Here is an 18,270-nt window from a genome sequence, read left to right as displayed (position 1 = left end):
CGCTAGGGTATTACTTAAACTTACAGATGAAAGAAACCTTGCAGCGTGCTATTTTTGGCAGAAAGGTGTCGACGTTAACAAATGTTTTGTGTGCATGAGCGAAGCCCAGCGAAAAGTCAACACCTCAACAAAGGCTTAAGCCACCGGTAGGGTCCCCACCAAAGAAGTCTGTTGTTTGTTCTCAATAAAGGATTTCGTGAACGTCGCCACATCTGTTTCATGGAGCACCAGCGACCGTAGTGGCCATATTAATGCGCAGTGGCCAAGACGCAACCGGGGTTCGAACCCAGGTTCCCGGCGTGGGGGCCAACAGACCTATTGACAAAGCATCGCATCATCACTTAGTGGAATATATCCAAGTATGAGTGGCGCGCGGAGGCGAAACAAGGATCGTAAGATCTTGGCGGACGTTTGGGGGCCGGGGGCAAAAGCCCGACTGCGCCTGCGGAATCTTGGGAAGCTAGAACTCTAAGTAAGATTTCATGTTGCGAAGTATCCGTCCGGCATGGCGGGCCGGTGGCGCCCGGTTGGCGGCCAGCCCAGCTCGGCGGCCGGACGTTTTAGGCATGACGTCACCAATCCCAACGCCCACTTGGTGACGTCATCATGACTGGTGCTCTCAGCGCTCCCGGACCGTCGGCTGAATGCGACGCGCTTGGATAGCGGCGGGGGTTAATGAAAACTACCTGAGATATAGGATGGGACCAAATTCACACGGTGGATGGGAGCCTATGCGAGATTATTTTCGTGCAGCTTTTTGCATCTCTAGGTCGTGACCATCCGGTTTTCAAACATTTAAGGCATGCCGTTTAATGCGTCTAGAGTCCAGGGCACGAAGGGGAGAACGATTGGGGTCACAGTGCCCGTACGCATGAAAGTTAACACATTCATCCATCATAAATGGCGAGATGACTAACAACGTTACGAAAAACACCCGAATCGGAAATAACCACACCACAGGACGGGCTGCATCAAGCTCATGATCGGATATAAACAAAAACCCCACAAACATACTATTCTCATGACCATGAATGCTGCCTTCGACGTTGTTTTCATATTCCGCGATGTTGCCATCGTCGCCGAGCCGTGCCTTCCGGTCGTTTAAAGGTCGGCTATTTTCGATATAAGAGCTCATAAAGCTCGAATTCGACTATTCACGACAACAAACAGGTCCATGCCAGAACTAAGCCAGCAGACTACGTGGCAGTGGACACTATGGACTGACCGCACGAGCGCAGGTGCGGACGGGAGCCGGTGATGCAGTGACAAGATAACCAGCGGTGGATCGCGCATCTGGCGGCTCTTGCATGGTCCCGCTGGGACAAGCTCAAATCACATGCACTTTCTTGCAATACTGGCAAGGAGCTGCCTGATTCCGGACGTGATGCAGGATGCATATTGAAATGGTACTTAACTACCCGAAGAAAGTACATCTCAATTGCATCGCTTGGTGAACGCAAACCTAAACAAAGCCTTTGCAGCCTAAATCGCCCTGCGTGATTTGGCCATTAGGTCATGGGTATTATGCAGCGCTACACCGCATAGTTGACGACATAAGCTTTTAATTTATCATTGCAACTTCAGTTAGACATACAGCTGTCACAAATTAGGACTCCAATACGTCACTAACGTGTTTATAAAATTATGCAGGGTTATTCACATGCCTTTCACACTCAACTCCAGTAGTTCATGAAGGAAGAGTGGTGGACATTAACCAAAAGGTCACACAGAGTCAGGCTTGCGCGGCACGCACGCGGCAGCGCAATGTAAATGTATTATCCTTCCCTCCTCCCCCCCCCCCCCACACCTTTGCACACAACCATCTTTCATACAGCTGGCCAAAACAAGGATCTGGTACTATTCTGAAGCGCGTTTGCAGCTGCTTGACAAGTCCCAAACGTAAAACCAGACTGTGCTGCAAAGCGCCCCAGCTGCACAATCCACGTAAGCAAACTTCAAAGAAAGTGCCGACATTATGCCGTCATATAAAACGGATGTCACGAACGCCCGGTGGACCGCTTTCCCTGAACACTGAAGCTTTCCATAATTCTATACTATGGGAGAGTGGAGTAAGAGGCCTAGGCGAGTGAGACGACCCGCCTCTTTTTAGCTGGTCCAGAGGCGTACGGACGCTAAAAAAAGTGGGGGGGGGGACAAACTCAAGGCGTACTCCAGAAAGTTTTTTCTTGAAAACAAGTCCGGCGACTGGGGAGGGGGCGGGGAGGGTGGAGAGAAGCAGGTTATCACTCTTTATTCAACTGTAATGACTGCTGTTCTAGATATGCATCTAGAGCTGTTTCTCACTGGTGCCCACTCTTGCCTATCCGACTCATCTATGTCATTCTGGAAATAAGGCTATCCAACTTCCCAATCTTATTCGTCCATTTCAACGTTCTCTTTCCGTAGGAGCCGAAATTCCACAAGCGGGTAGGCATTTTGGGTCATTGGAAGGCCTCTCTACACAGGGTAGATGCCAAAATATTGCCTGAGCATAGGCTGGTGAGAATTTTGAAAGTGAATCGATGGTTTACAGTACAACAAGGTTTGCATGCACCGTCATTTCGCTGGCTGCCTTTCAAGAGATAAGGCTTGTCGCGGCATTTTAGGGGGAACAAATTCGGAAGCTTGAAATCGCCAAAAACTACGTGACAAAAGTCATAGAACTGGGCATTCTCCTGCAAAAACCGAGGCCCTATAACAACTGAAAACCATGCCGCAGAATGAAGGTCATTTTGTCATATATTCCTTGCCTGAACCCTGCTCCTATCCGTTGTCGGTGGCCACTGTCCTGGCCTGGCTGTCTCCGAATGACTGACCGCGAACTGATGGTATGGCTGCTTTGTTGCACATCGCTGGATCAGCATTGCAACTCATTGGGATGTAAAACATGTGTTGGACACCTGCGAAAATTGCTGCCGGGAAGCTGCCTACTTTAGGTATGAATTGGCCCAACGGACATTCAATCGCCCGTCGTTCAACGTAGATGACTTGATCCGCTTTTGTGTGTACGCAGGGGGTACCCAGAGCCTTGCTAAGAGGAACACAGGGTTGACAAATACCTGCTTTATGTCGATCCCCCTACAAAAAAATATCCTCGGATATAGTTTTACTCGTTTACGAGGAATGTGGTTTTCCACATTTCGTTCTTATTTTTACGTTAGAACAGAAACCAGAACCTACCATGAAATCAATTCTGTTCACATATTTAACACGCGCCCGCGTTGCCGGCTAAATACCCTTCGCTCAGGTGGGGGTTGGTTAGACTCCCCCCCCCCCTGAGATCTCGGAAACTAAGAGATGTAGAGACACCAAATTCACAGCATGTGTTGACCTGTACGTAAACTCACTTAGGTCAAAGTTTAAGCCTCCAAGATGATGACTTTCGGGCCAAATAGAGTCAAACAAGTTCATATTCTAGGCTGGTTTCTTAAGTGCCCCCAGAACCAAGAAACTTTTCCTAAAAAAGGTAGCATGTTCATATAAGGCCAGTGACTTTGTTTGACATTTTTATGGTCATGGTGACCAAAATCATATTAGACTGTCCTAAGTTTTACATTGGAATAAGCGAGAAAGATCGCGCTTGACAGCATGCTTAAAAAAAATGTTGACCAGGGGCACTTGAAGTCAATAGCCTGTTCTGACCTCTAAGAAGTCCATGGAAGATATATGATGTGATCCCTGCTATCATTGAATTCGAAATGAGTGCCAGAAACTATCCCATACAGCAAACCTTAGAGTATTAAAACAGGATGTTTTTTGCCTTGGTCTCATCTTTATACCTGACCTTAGGTGAAAGTAATTTGCTCATTGAATATTTCTGTTGCCTGAGAAAGCATGTCAGATATATATGGGTTCGTCTAACACCCCACTGTTGCATCATATTGAATTATTCCCAAGTAGTTGACTTCGCCGAAACCATGGCCTGACTTTGTCCTGCCATAGGCCAGCGACCTTACAAAGAATATCCAATCTGTTCATGCCAAATGATTCTTTATTCAATTGCCTACAGCTATGCAAAACATGACGCGACTGCGCCGCGGTGTTCGGAAAGTATTCTGCAAAAACCTTTGGGGAGCGAGTCAACTTGACCCCCACCCGAGCGCGTGTAAAGGTCAATTAACTGCAGAAATTAGGCGTTTGACGACTGCATGGTATAAATCACCGGTGTCCTTAAATTGCCATGGCTTAGTGGACTCTTTCTGAACAGATAGAACTCAGAAGCTTTTTCATAATGTTTTATCTGCGTTCTACATACTTTAAGGACATGCAAAGGTAGATTGTAGGTTGATATGTTGGATCGAAATTTGAGGGTGAAAAGTTTGATTGTAGATCGAGTGGTCAACACTGTGTATTAACATCGCCAAGGCATGTTTGTCTAGAAATATTTAACATTCAGTAAGAATCATTTAGTGATGCAATTTATATAACGTCATTTTTAGCGTGCGCGGTCGTGAACCTTAGCAACAAAAACCTCGACACCAGGCTTTGCAGTCTCCGTAATCCACTGAGTGGTTAAACTCAGTGGTTAACTTTTGACATGGCCCACCGGTGGGCGATTGCCTCTAAACATTTGAATCGGTTAGTAAAAAAGTTGTGTGACACAGTTTTGAGCGTGCGTACTAGCAAATCTTAGTTTAAAAGACCTCGACGCCAGGTGCTGCAGTCTCCGTAGGTTGCGCCGCGTCGATTCAACAGCTAATATTGAGCGGTGGCCAACGGGTAGACGAAAGTGATGACGCTTCTGAAAGAAGTACCATTGAAGGCTACAGGATGTCAAATCTCTCATCTACAAGGCAGTCTGGACGCATATTTCACTTCGTAGTTTTTGCATCCAACAACACAAAAATGATCTAGGGTTATCTACTTAAAATTTGGCGATGCTACACTCTGCCGCCGCCTTTGCTTAGTGAAAACTCAGCGAGATTTAATTCAATTCCCACGTCCACCCACACCAGGACTGATTTCCGATCGTATTACTATACAGCACACCCCGCCGTCTATCCAACCCATTGGCATGGCAACCCTCCCACAGGTTATAACATTACGTCCTCCTATTATTTCCTGATCTTTTCCCATCTGCCATTTTCAGACTAGTAATCAGGGGCAGAGAATGCTTCTGATTTACCGGATATGATTGGAGATAAAACCGGCACTTTTGCGAACCGGTTGGTGACAAAATTACGAAAATAAGAGCAAATTTAATCAGACTAGACCACATTACAACAGTTTATCTCAGCTCGACGAAACTCATAGTTGGTATTGGCCTATACTCGCGACCGCTTGCAGTATGAGAACACTTCGAAATGTTGACGTTTCGCTGCATGTGTTGAGCCACAAAATGCTGCCAAAAGTAGTAGGTTTAATCAGGATAGTTTTTAGCTGGTGACAGAAACATCATACAAACTATACCATATCGGTCCTGACGTTACAGATCGGGGATGATACAGTACTTTTTCAATGCCTCTCACAACAGTACTTTTCACAGATTTTTAGCCATGATGTACTTGACATGCTAAGCAGTGTAAAATAGCAAATATCTAGGGTTATTACTGGTCGTAAGAAACGTTGCTGGCCGCAGAATATTGCAACAAGCGTAATTAGTTTGCTGCGCAGAGTTTAAAAGTGTCGTGCTATTTGAGACAGATGGGCTTGATTGTTCGCCACGCGGTAATGCGTGGGGTTCGGTGCGAGGCTGTGGGATGATGTTGGTTGTGTTCATGTCGTGAGAAGCTGACTGGCCAGAAGGACGTTGATAATGGCCAGTTTTAAAGGTAATAACATTAGAAAGCCCTGTCAACTTGGGATTGTTGTTCCTGGATACCTGAGCGCTGGCCTCAGAGGTAAACAAAGGCCGTTGGAACGACACATGCCAAAGTATCATCCGGGGCTTCCTGCTGCTGAGATGAACAGCGGCTTTGAGGTATGCGCCGAGCATCGCTTGAGCATCGCTTTGCATCTGTTGATGCCATTATTGTATGGCGTTTGCCCTAAATCATTGGGATCATGCTAGCAAGTGTGAGTTCTGCACTAGCAATGATAATGCCAAGATAATGAAGGTCGCCAACGCTTTCAGCTGATTGTACGATAACGTTGCGAAAACAAGAGTGATATATTTTCAGGTGTTTGTAGAACCATATTATCGGTAATTGTAGAACCACAGGGATACACTCCCGCAAAATGCGTAGGGGCGAGGGATGGAAAGGGAAGGGAAGGCTGTAGAAATACAAAATGGCTGAGCTTCTTCAGAAGTGCACTTAAACAGCTTTCTCCCTAGATTTGGCGCAATTTTTGCATCTGGTAGCAGGGGTATAGTTCCTTAAATTACGTTTTTTAGGGTTGTACCTGAAAATTATGATAAATGAAAAATAATGGATAAGAATGCTAGCTAAAATAAGACACTGCAATCCTGGTTAGGAGGAGGCACTATCACTTCTCCACCCTCCCCCTCCCTCCCCAACTGAATAGGAAACTACACGCCCTTTAGGCTGGTTATGTTAAGTATCCCTTTATCTGATAATTTTTTTAGATAAGTCTCAACCTCCATCAGTGTTGGATGTCCAGCAAGTGAAACTTTAATTCAAATGAACCCCCGAAACGATAATGTTTAATGGTTATGCTGTATTGTATCTAGTTTGTCTTTGCTTTTTGTGGTGTACTGCATTTAGAGATAAGTTGCAACGTTTTCGGAAAGACTGGAAACGAGGTGACAATTCAGACGGTTCAAAATTTCGTCGGTGACAGTAAAGACACTTTCACCCTTGCTAGTAACATGGCCAGATCGGGAGCTAGGACATCGGACCAAGGAGCGAATGGCCAAGGTAGACTCCTGAAAGCACTGTGAGCCATCCGTAGTGGATCTTTGCTGCATAAGGTCTTCAAGATGTACAAGATACCGAGAGAGACTTTGTGTCTCCATCGGGACACAGAAGTACAGGCGCCGGGATGGCTAGGAGAATTGTCGGATATTCCTAAAGAAATGGAGGAGCAATTGGTCCACAAGATCAAATAAATGGAGAAGCTCCTTTCTAGATTCACACCTTTGAACGTAAGGCGTACAACATCCGAGTTTGGTGGAATGATGAACCTCAAGGTTCTATCTGTCCAGAAAGCAAGGCTGACTTGGAAAAGAGTGGCTGCAAGAACTGCTGCGTCGTCACCTAAAATTGACAACTAGAAGTCCTGAGGCAACCAGCAGCCCCCGAGCCGTCAGGTTCAACAGGCCACAGGTGGAGAAGTTCTTTGGAGCATACGAATCTGTGCCGAACGGCGACGAATGCGATTCAGTGCCACTTCGGAATGTTGATAAGATCAGTGCGACTACCGTCCAGAAGGCGGACAGGATAGAAGCTTCAGAGCTGTGAAGAGAGCGGGCACAATGACCAGCGGATGACGCGACAAAACGGTCGCTGTTCTGTATGCGTGCAATGCTGCTCGCGTGTACTTACCTCCCGCCTTCGTCTTTGGCAGGATAAAGATGATCCCATGGCTGCTGAACGGTGCGCCGCCAGGCTCGGTGGGAGCCTGAAAGAAGTCTGGCTGGATCGGTCACAAGGTTTGCTGACGTGGGTTCGTTACTTAATGGCTGTGGTGAAGTCATCAGCGCAAGGCAAGCCGTCATCATCCACAATTACCATCATAGGCATAAATTGCTCCAAGCTGCAAGTCAATTTGGCTTGGAAAAAGGCATGACAGTAATCCCGCCACACTCAACTCGCCGCATGCAGCCGCTGGATATAGCGGTATTCAAGTCGCCGAAGAGTTCCTGCAACAGTACGGTGGATAGCTGGATGCGAGCCAATCCCGGAATACGAGATGACCCAGATTCCCTACACTGTCTACTCGAGATCTGCTTCGTAGGATAGGACCAAGGGTGAAAAAGAGCATTTTCTGTCGCCAACAGAATTTGTAGCTGTCTAGATTGTCAGCTTAAGTCAAACCTCCACAAACTGTTGTAATACAGCTCTAAATGCGATACACCATCAAACAAAGAGAAGCTTAATGCAATGTGGCTTAACCATCAAACATTTTTGTTTCGTGGGCTCATTTTTCACTCAGGTATCATTTGGTGATCATCAAATTCTGAATGATGGTTGAGGATAATGTGGTGAAATCATCAGATAAAGGCCCCTCTTGTAGCGAGGAACGTAGTTTCCTACTTTGTTCATCGTTTTTATCCATTGTTTCTTTAATGTTCAGAATTTTGAGGGTTTAGTCATGTGAATACTAATATTGAAAAACTGCGGCATGGCTCCCAACCCTGAAAAGAAAGTGCGGCAAATATAGGGAGAAAACTGTTTTAAGTGCATTTCAGAGACGTACTCAGCCATTTTTCCTTCTGCCCCCTCCCCTCCCTCTCTCCTACATATTATAAAAGCTACAGCCATTTAGTCCTTTATTTTTCGAAGGCCTGCTGCTACAAGCGTCTGAAAACAATGCTACTTTTGGTTTTGTGACGTCACCGCACGATCAGCTGGAAACATTGGCTACCCTCACTATCTTCGCATAATCATTACCTGAACAGAGCTCACATTTCCTAACATGATCCCAATTAGTTAGTGTTAAGCCTAGCAATATTGGCATCAGCAGATGCAAACGAATTTTTTGAGCACCTGAAGCACCTTCATTTAGGTCCATATACGATATGATGACAATTAAAGGGATATTCCACATTTATATTGTGGTTTTGAACTGAAATAGCCATCTTGAAGACCATTCGGTGCTGTTCACAATCCTGCCCTTCTTAAGACCTCAGCCACTGTAGTTTCTGAGCTACACACCCGCGAAAGGGAAAGGTGTATCGGGAAGAGAATTTCAAAGTCACTTTGGCACTTATGACCTCATAATGACGCCATTCAAATCCTGCAATTTCAAAAGCTAAGCGATGATCAAGGTCAAAAAAGGAGCAATTGTCGAGGCAGTCATATCTGGCGCTCATGAGCGCGATTTCCAGATATAACGACCGCCAATTGGCTCTCAATCAATGCTGTTCGATTAACGATGACGTAATCAAACCATAATGCATTGAAGAGCATATTTACTGAACAGGAAATTGTGTTACCTAAAGCAGTCTTTTCCACTTAAAAAGGATACCGACACTTATAAATGACCTTGTTTTATCACATCCGATGTTTGCTTCAACGTGACACATTCCCTTTAAAGTGTTTCAAATCACACCTGTCCACTGGTCAGAACATTAGGTCTGAGGTGCGACGGGCAGTATGAGAGGCCTACAACAACAATGCTCGGCATTCTACCTTAAAGTCGCTCTTCCTCTCAGCAGCAGAAACCCCCGGATGAATATTTGACATGTATCGCTCCAGCGTCTTCAGTTGATGCCTGAAACTACAGTTCGGGTATATGCAAGCAGACAGCAAGCCTTTTAGATCGGAAGGGCTTTTTAAAGCTATTACCGGGGACGCCTTCCATGGAAGATCCTTCGAACAGCCACATAGTGCGTTGAAAAAGCACTGTGTCACCACTGCTCTCTGACGTCAGCATTAGAACGGTGTAGTTTATCGTATATTTTTGTCACCTGCCAAAAACTATCCTGATTAAGCTATTATGTTTGGAAACATCCTAGGACTCAGCTTGTTCATACAGCGAAACGTCAACGCATTGAGATGTGCTACATACATGCTCACGCGACAAGCGGTTCCGAGTACCCACCAATACTTAGCTTTAAGTTTCGTCTAGCTGGGATGATCTGTTGTAATATGTTCCGGTTTGCTATAATTTTGGACCATTTTTGCAGCTCTGCCACCAACTGGTTCGCAAAGGTGTCCGTTTTTGTCGCCGATTTTATCTGTTAAGTCAAACGTGTTTTTTCAGCGCTGGTAGAGTTCTTAAGCCCTGACCAGGAAATTTCATCTGCGCAATTTCGAGGTTGATTAGATGTTACAGTATCACGAACAATAGAGGATATGACATTATGTCAGGGGTTTGTGGTGCTGTACGTGCTAATCCGTCCCAAGCATGGATGTGAAAACCGCGCGGCTAATATTTACGGCCGGACTTCTGAGCTTCTCCTGGCTTGCGGCCGCGCCCGCTCCTCGGTGGCCGGTACCCTGGGTAGCCCAGGCACGGAAACGGGACCTGATCATCCAGGCAGGTGCATGACATGCCTTTCTTTCCACTAGTCCTTAGCCTACTTAATCTCTCAGTCGAAGTTCAGGTCTACGGCTGACGTACATTTCTTTCTCGTATCGACGCTACGAACATTAACATGCATCTGTTTAAAGTTGTTTTCACTTTTTGGCCTTTTTTAGTTCAGGTTATCATGAAATACTTTAGTGCATGTTTCGACGGTTCTACAGGTAATTATCGCTTTGAATGAGATGAGAGTGCAGAATAATATTGCAGTTGTTAGTTGCGCTGACTCTAGTTACGCAGTGGGCGGAGGTGGTGCTGGTTGGGTAGCTCGCAGCGGCGATGCGGGTCGAAGATGTGCACCGTCGCACTATTCAGGATATCTCCGTATCTCTGTTGTCAGGTTTCACATCTCAGTGGTCGTGCTCCTCTCACAGTCTTTTGTTTTTTGTGGGAATGAATACCTTGGCCCTAATTTTGATGGCCTCATCAGTTATTTGCTGCTGCAGCATTCTGTGAAGACATCCTTTTCGTCAACGTTTCGTGCATATGCCTCCTCCAGCCTCAACTTATCACTTTCCGTAGCAGCCTGATCGCACATGGGATTCCGTTTGGATGGTAGGCCATATGTCTATGTGGCAAACTGAAGGCGAGGCAGCCTCGTCTTGATTCCGAGCGATGTGCCTTCCATGACGAGAGCTGCAACCGAGGATAGGAAATCTGATGGGACTTAATGTGCACACAGGCACGCCCCGAAGTCGGTGCAGCAGTACGAAAGGGAGCCGAAACCTGGGAGGGACTGGGCCTGACAATCCACGAATCACCATGAGGATGCCCGAGGGCATTTACGTCTTGAAGGCATCATATCACTGACGTGTTCCCGGCGAGCTGGCCTGTTGGGACGCGCTGACAGCCGCCGGGCCGCCACCCGACGTCGTGCGGCCCGTTGACTGAGGCGCCGGTCAACCGACCGCGCCGGGGGTACCAGGGCCCGATAAAACCCTCTTATTAGCTAGCGAATGGTGAGCGACGTTATGTTGCGTGTATGCCTAGCTGTGAGGGCGAAGTCGCCCTTATCGACTCTGCGTGAATACACCTTTGCTGGGCTGCTGTCTTTCAAGCGCACAACAGTCAGGGGTTTTTTCAGTAATAGTTTTCATGTACTCCTAAGTCATTTTTTGCTATAGCATGGATCTCAAGACGTTTATTGTTACTTCCCAACCATACGGACTTCCCAGCCATTTCAAACGTATCCACACAGTTGGACACCGATGATACACCTTTTGTGGTATTTTCGTCTAGCAAAATCTCGTCTTGTCTTAAGTGCTTCCCAGGGATCGGCAACATTCACTTCTAAGGTCTGTTAACTTGATCAGAACCTGGAGCAGCTGCGTCTGTCGTGCATTGATGAAGGCAATTGTGCTTGCTCCTACCAGCGTTAAGGTCCAAACTTTCATGAACTAAGTTTCTACCGAGATTGCTACTTCTTTTTATCAGCCGTTTCCTTGCTACTTCAAGCTGTTCCGTTCGAATCCGTCCCACTCGATCATGAAGCAGGCTCCACCACGGACCAGCGTCGTTCAAGCTCCACCACGGACCAGCGTCGTTCAAGCTGTTTGCTGTTCTTCAGGATTTAAGCTGAACCTCTCCATATTTTTTATTGGTGCAGAGTTTAACAGTAACACAAAAACAGTGTAGAAGTGGACATGAAACATTTTATTCGCACAATGACACAATACTGAATTAATACTTTGAATCCTCTCGCCGATTGCATGCCATCGATGGCTGATATTGATATGCCATGATAACATGTGATTGTTGTCTTCGATCGGACGTTTTGATGGAAGTTGTAACAGTTGTAAGCAGCGCCTATACAGTATTCTGGGAAAGCCAGGCATGTCATGTTCAGCAGGACATTGTAAATGTCTTGATAGCCTTTCACAAGCTACCAACAGCGTACGAAATCTAATAAGGGCGCTAAACAACCGTAAAGTGCATGCTGGTGAGCGTCGCATGACCTGCGCCAGTATCATCCATGCACGGCATGGCGTTTAGGGCTACTAAAACAAGATATTTTTAGTCCTGCTCTCAAATGTTCATCAAATAATTTCCACACGGGAATGAGGATAATTGATTGGCGTATTCTATTCTATTTTTGAATGGGACACACTTCCCACGGCTTCTATGTTTTAATGATGGCTTTAGTGTTCACCAGAGCATGTTTTTCACGTGCCTCTAAACGTGGCGCACTCCCTTAAATTCCTAATTTTCCTCAGTTACCTTCAATTCTTGCACTTTTTTTATTATAACCAGGCAGAAAACTCAGTGCTAGAGAAGCTGTTGCAGCTCAGCATCTCCAGATGCTGTTGCGCCTAGAAGTGTTCATGCTTATGCTATGCTATTGCGCTTGCGGTTTAGAAATTCATTACATGCTCCCAACGATTCGATAATTGGAAGGTCTGAACAGAAAAAACTGACTCAAGTAAGCATCTTTATTTCGAGAATTGTGTTAGTGAGGCAAGGAGATGCGTGGGAAGCAGGCTGACAGCTGCGATGGGTTGACGAGGGTGGTGAGAGTGCTGCGTTTGCTTAGATGATTTAGTTAACGTTGCATGTGTGCTCGTGGGTGCTGTTTGCTTTTTTCATGTTTTCATGTGTCACCCTTGCTTGGTGGTCATGTAGTAAACCACTGCTGCTGTTTTTTCCCCAACCCGGTATCGTCTTTAAATGTTGCATGCCTTTGTGCGCCGTTTTTTGTCTTTACTCCGGCTGTGACGGAACATATTGTGCAGCTGTTTGCAGAGGGCAAAATTGTTCTCTTTCTGTTCATGTTTCTTTGCCATAATGTTCATTTGACAGACACTTAAGTGTGATCCTCATCAGGGATTCTAATCCCGCACCTTTAAAAGTCATGTCCAAATGCCCTACCAACTGAGATGATGAACGTTCAACATTTTAGCGCCCTTCTACGGGCACATAGAGTACTCGGATATATGGTGCGGTTCATGGGGGTTTGAAGTTGTAGCTGGGAATTTTATGCGTCGTGTCCTGTTTTCTTCATACACCTGCTTGGAAGAACTACGTTGTGCAGCCGCTTTACAAGTAGATGATATTGTTCATCTGAAAGACACTTGCAAACCATTGCACAATTTTTGAAGGCCCCTTCCAGTCAAACTGAAAGTTTTGTAGCAGCATATATTTTATCAAAATTCAGATAAAGGCCACATTACCGAGCTAGGGGCTGCTTAATGGGGCACATGAGACACTTTTCTGCATCAATAGACGAGTTTTCTGAGTCACTAGGCCCTGCTTTGTGCTAAGGACGTTAATGTGGTCCCTTTGCTGCGTGGGAAAGTCCTTATAATGAATAAGACGTCTGCTGTCCAGAAATACGATAGGAATCTCCCGTTCGGAGGCACACCAGACACATAAGGAGGCCCGTTTTCCAGACAAGGAAACTTCCTCTCCAGAGTCAGAAAGACACTGCTCCGAAAAGGATGCCTCGTTTTGGCATAATGAGACCCTTTGGCGGATGTGGAGGCCTTTCTTTGTAAACTGGAAGAATACTGCCCTGGATTTGGAGCTCCTCTACGCATTAGAAGGCCCTTTCATGGAACGGGAGGCTCTTTCTTGAGATAAGGATCTGGATTTTCTTGCCTGCTGGATCGCAGATCGCTCTGTCTTTATTAGAAGGCCCTCTCTCTTTTTACTGTTGGGATTTATCAACATGGATGTCGATTCATTTTACAATTTTGTAATGATAACGTAGCATCCTTCACTTAAATGCGACACTGCCCAGGAGTCTCCCATGTGAGGAAGTCTCATTTTGTCCAGAGGACACTCTGGAAGTCTGCCTTCCCCTAAACTCATCGCCTGCGGGGCGCGCCTGGTTCAGAAACGTTTAAATGCATGTGGTGCGTCCGAGGAGGCTGAGCGGTGCGACAGCCGCCCACCGCGGAACAGCGTGTCGCCCTCTCAGCACTCTTGATTCGGTGCGTCAGCGGAGGCTCCACTTGCAGCCAGACGCCACTCCGGATTACGGCGTCGCGTCGGGCTGGGGGATCACGAGCCCGGCTCCCCTCCAGCTCTGCGGCGCTCCACCCAGCAGCAGTGCCGGCCGTTCTCCTCCGGGCTGACATCTATTAGACACCGCCTATTGAGTCCGGCCCGGCCGCTCTAAATCAGACGCCGCAGCCGCGCGGCCCTGCCGGCACGCCACCGGTCGGCGACAGCGGCGGCTGACGGGGGATACGCCAAAGCCGCTCGCAATCTGGCCACGCGGCAGTAGGTGGCAGCACGAGCGATGCCTGAGGAATGGCTTATTTGGGTGCTTCCGTTGCGGTGGACGTGTTCAGTTGGCGGCCGGGTGAACCACTAATTAGAGGAGCAGGAGGCGCCGCGCATTCTTTTGGCAGACGCTCATGGTATTTTGTGGTGGCCAGCCTGCAAACTATCGGCAGTGACTGCGGGGCGAGAATCGCCCAACAGCTCCCGGATAGAGCGCTCCCATCGAATCACAAAGTGATCGTTCTGGGATGGATGTTAGACAACACAACGTGCTCGTACGCGGGTCGGGTAGATGCTGCCTTTCACAGCCCCTTCCAACCTTCAAGCAGCATTGACTGTGCGCTGCCTTCCCGCCGCAGCATGCGATCGTCAAGCATCTAAGCGAAGCTGGCACAAGCCTGAGCTGGCAGGGCGGGGTTGCGACCCACTTCATCACATTGGCTCCATGTTGACGCGGATGGATACCGCACCGGTCTCCGGAGGAGATGGACGCTGGGGGAAAACATCGAGCAGATGTCAGGATACTACAGAGGTAAAAAAATCGTTCACTCGTCCACGAGCGTGGAAGACTCGTGTCAATGCTTGATCTTCATGAAAGGAGGCCGAAACAATTTAATTGTTCAAAGCTTTGATAAAAATGTTTTAACAAGATGTTGAGAGCAATGAAATTACGCGCGTTACAACACTGGAAAAGAAAATTGTTTTAGTGGCCTTGACCTTTTTCAGCATTGCCATGCGAGGAGGCAGTTCGTAGGTGATTGGTGTGCGAACTCTGCTGTCAATAATCATTTACGTTCTGTTTTCAATATGTTGCTCGACTTAACCACACAGTATCTGCAGCAAAAAAAAAGATTATAGATGTATAGACAATAAAAGACCACAGATGATCGAGACATGTCTGTAGGACATACCCAGTTTTGCATAGGTGCCGGTCCAACAATATGGACATAGAGCATAGTATCCAGATTCTGAAGAACATTTGCGCTTTTTATTTATGAGGATGTTCGGCTCAGTTTACTGCAGTTTACACGTGATATTATAATTTCAACATCGGACCTCGGTATGGGGGACATCATCGCTAAATTCAGCTATTTTACGTAAAAAAACTGGATTTTGGCCGGACTTGCCATTACTTTGTCGAGACAAAACCTGAGCAAAATTCCATCTTGGGATTTTTGTGTAGGCTTTGGGAATAAACTTAGCATATGAAGGAAAAATGTGTTTGTTACTTCAATTCACCCAATCGCAATTTCAATGGCCTCAGTTCCGAGGACCGAACCACAGCCGTCCCGCACGCACACGCAACCCGGTCCGCATCCCGACAGGTAATGTATTTTCAAACCTGGCGCGCATCCAACGCTGCCTCGGGCGTCAGTGTTACCAAAGAAAAGTGGCAGCATTCACCACGGAGACGACCCAAATCCCCTGCGCGGTGAACAACTGCTCAAAACAGCGCAGCTTTTACAACAGTGTTTGAAGCCCAGCGGGATTTTTATTTTTAGAGTACACCTGTCTGACAGGTAGGGTCACAAATCAAACAAGAGTGCATCGATTTGTGGGCAAGATTCATTCAGGCTGGCTGATACATCTCATTGACATCGTTGCCATATTTTGCCAATTAGGAAAAGCTTATACCAGAAGCCTAGAACTGCTTCAAAACACAATGCCGGCCAATACGTGTCTGAAATATTAAAATATGTAGATTCTAAAATGCCCCCGAAAAATGGTCTTAAAGGTGTATTAAGAATGTGATTTTCAATAGTATTTTTGTGCTCAAGCCTTCAGAAACTGCATAGATGCGTTCCAGGTGGACTGAATTTTGTGCTGGCCATGTGTTCGAGCATGTTGGGTAAAGAAGAACCCAGCATTGGAGATAAAACCTACCCATTTGGTGCAAGATTTAGGACGTATTCAGGCTTAACATCTTGTTGAAATTTTTGTGATAGGTTGCAGGCTGGTTGATTGCTTGAAAACAATTTGCACTAGTTTAGTAGGTTGAGTCGGTGTCCTTTGAAAAGCAGGCTATAGCATGTGTGGTTACCTGGTGCCTTAACTCATGCAGGTAACGCATTGTTGGCAAAATTTGTGTACGATATTGACACCTGGAGCATGTAATAGAAATATGCAGAGCGGGAGGGGGTCTGTCACACCCACCTTTTCAGTGGCATAAATAATAGGAAATTCTTCCAACCATTTCTCTTTTTGGTATCATCATAGGTTTATTGGCTGACAGGAAGGGTATACAGTTTAATTCCACACAAGGGCTATGATAGATACAACGCATTTGCATAAAACATCGGCAAGCTGCAGATTCTAGATCAGTCTTTCCTTTTCTGGCCGCAAATCTTGTTGAAACTTGCCCTGATAGATGGGGGGGAGGGGTGGGGTTATCCAACTTTTGGTGATCGATCCCCTTGTGATTCAACTCCCTGACGGTCTTTTCTGAAAATATCTATCTGGCGTGTTTTGCAATTGCGCTCACATTTTCAGTCGCTTATGGAGCGTTCGCTGCGCGTGTTTTGACACCAAAAACGTGTTTCTAACTTTCCTGGTTGGGGAGCAGCAGATGATTTTTTAGGAACACTGGCACGGCGGTGTGCGGGCGGCGGAAGGCGGCCCACGACGCCGCGGAACGCACGCGGTGGGCCGGCACTGTTGCATTTACAGAGCCATACGTCGTAAATCTATTTTCAAAACATATCAAAAGACACACCATTGCACTCAGAGGTAAGCCCAGAATATGTCTGTTCGTGTGTCATCTCTATACAAGGCATGGTTTTCTAGGCATAATGTATAGGGAAAAGAGTCGGATCTTCGGGAAAGTTCCACCTTTGCCCTGTCAGAGCGGCGTCAGTTACTGCACCAACAGCATAGAAGCTAGTACTAATCACGATACTTTGTTGAGATCAATTCGCTGGTGTTTTTCGCTAATCTCTATATTAGCTTGGAAACGCCAGAGGATGGGGCCTCACCCCCCCCCCCCCCCCTATCAGCTCTCATTATGAAAAACGGCGGATCAGGGCGGGGGTTAAGGAGGCAGATGAAACCTTGGAGGAGACAGCCTTGAACTTGTTCTGATATCTGGCATGCTGAGGCGCGCTAGGGGTCTGCCGGTAACTGATCCAAAATGCTGGAAATTTGCCGGTAACTGGCTCTAAATGCCGAGCATCTAACGGATCGAGGCTCAGCATATCTTTCCACCAATGACAGGTGAAAACAAAGTACGCTTACACTCCCGCCGCAAAGAACAAAAGAAAACCTGACGCAAATACCCAGACTTTTGTGATGTTTTTAAGTCGTTAACATCTTCAATGTTGGCAAGATTGAATTACCAAAGGCCTCCCAATTGACCTTATGAATGCATTGAGCATTGGTGCATTGAAGCCCGATTCATTCCAGCTGAGAGCTCTAAACTCATGATGCCGAAAAAAGCAAGAACTTACATACCTGGTTTGCCTATGTCATGCAAACGTTCTTATGACAATTTGTAACACTGAACACGATAAAGGCGACGAATTCAGGCCTATCTACTCGGCTTCCACAATTCGCTTGCATCCGATGAATAGAGTCGTTTTCATGCATCTCCAAATAACGACTTCTCTTCAAATGCTACTGGTTAACCCGGGTATGTAGTTTCCTATTCTGTAGGTGGACGCCGAATCCTCCCCCCCCCCCCCCCCTAACTCGAGCTTCAGCCACCTCCCAAACTTTGCAAAGAAAGTAGAGGAAGTTCGCTGAGAAACCTGTCTGTTGACATATTTTGGGTCAGGTTTGGCCATTTTCATAGCTCAGTCCCTCTCCCCCTAAATCATTCTGCAATACTACGCCCCTGGATTGACCTGGTGAGGGAAAAGTATATGCTACTGTTTTTCGCAGCGCCAAAGCTATCGATTACTT

This window comes from Pollicipes pollicipes, unplaced genomic scaffold (genome assembly GCF_011947565.3).
Source record: "Pollicipes pollicipes isolate AB1234 unplaced genomic scaffold, Ppol_2.1 Scaffold_4295;HRSCAF=5057_pilon_pilon_pilon, whole genome shotgun sequence".
NCBI classification, from domain to species: Eukaryota; Metazoa; Arthropoda; class Thecostraca; order Pollicipedomorpha; family Pollicipedidae; genus Pollicipes; species Pollicipes pollicipes.
This window is presented reverse-complemented; position numbering follows the sequence as displayed.